We start from the raw sequence: 865 nt of genomic DNA on the forward strand, positions 1-865 counted from the left end.
AAAAGTAAACGACCATTTAGCAAAGCCATCTCCCTTTTTGATCCTCATGCATAATGCCAGACAGTTGTGGCATTTGTCTAGGCTGATGTTTGCCTAAAGAGGTTAAGTGTAAATCACTTCATGTCTAGCACACAGAATTTCACCTTAATCCTTCAAAAAATATTGAGGTTAAAGCTACACCCATTGTGCTGGATTCTGAATGGGTGGGAATCTATCTGCATTTCTAAGTGAAAGATATCTTTGTTAACAGTGTGAAGCCAAAGCAGTTGCCATGGAGACGATATTCCAATCTGCTGTGCTAAAATTAACCAAGGTCTGCAGTGTTAGCACAATGAAAGCTGATCACAGCAAAGCAGACACAACAGGACTTTCAGACACAGAATCTGTAGAAAGCAATCACATTGGTCAAAACATCTTATCAGAAATGGTTCTTGCACCAACATATGGTGTTTTAAATGGCAGTTCACATTACCTCAATGTGCACACTGAGAAAACAAATATATCAAGTGAGCAAAGCAAATCAAAGCAATGACTGTGGCCCTGCTGTGCATAATGTTCTGTCTGATTGTGTTGCTGAGAGAGGTATAGCAGGGTGGGCATGAGGTGGTGGCGGCAGGTGATGTGAGGCTGACTTTGCAGATGCCTGAAGCCACGTGGCATGGCAACAGCACACAAACCCTTGTGTGGCTGACGCTCGGTCACATTCAACCCACTCTCTCTCCAAACAGCAGATGTGCGCATGGAAAACTTTTGAAACATTTTGTATCGTCCCTCTTTCATTTGAAGAATACGAGGAAAAGGTGCAGAACCCGGCATTTTGATGCCATGCTGGAGTACTGCGTCAGTATGCGACCTGGCAGCGCTC

The sequence above is a fragment of the Sinocyclocheilus grahami genome, unplaced genomic scaffold, assembly GCF_001515645.1.
Source record: "Sinocyclocheilus grahami isolate Dianchi unplaced genomic scaffold, SAMN03320097.WGS_v1.1 scaffold20459.1, whole genome shotgun sequence".
In the NCBI taxonomy this organism is placed as follows: Eukaryota; Metazoa; Chordata; class Actinopteri; order Cypriniformes; family Cyprinidae; genus Sinocyclocheilus; species Sinocyclocheilus grahami.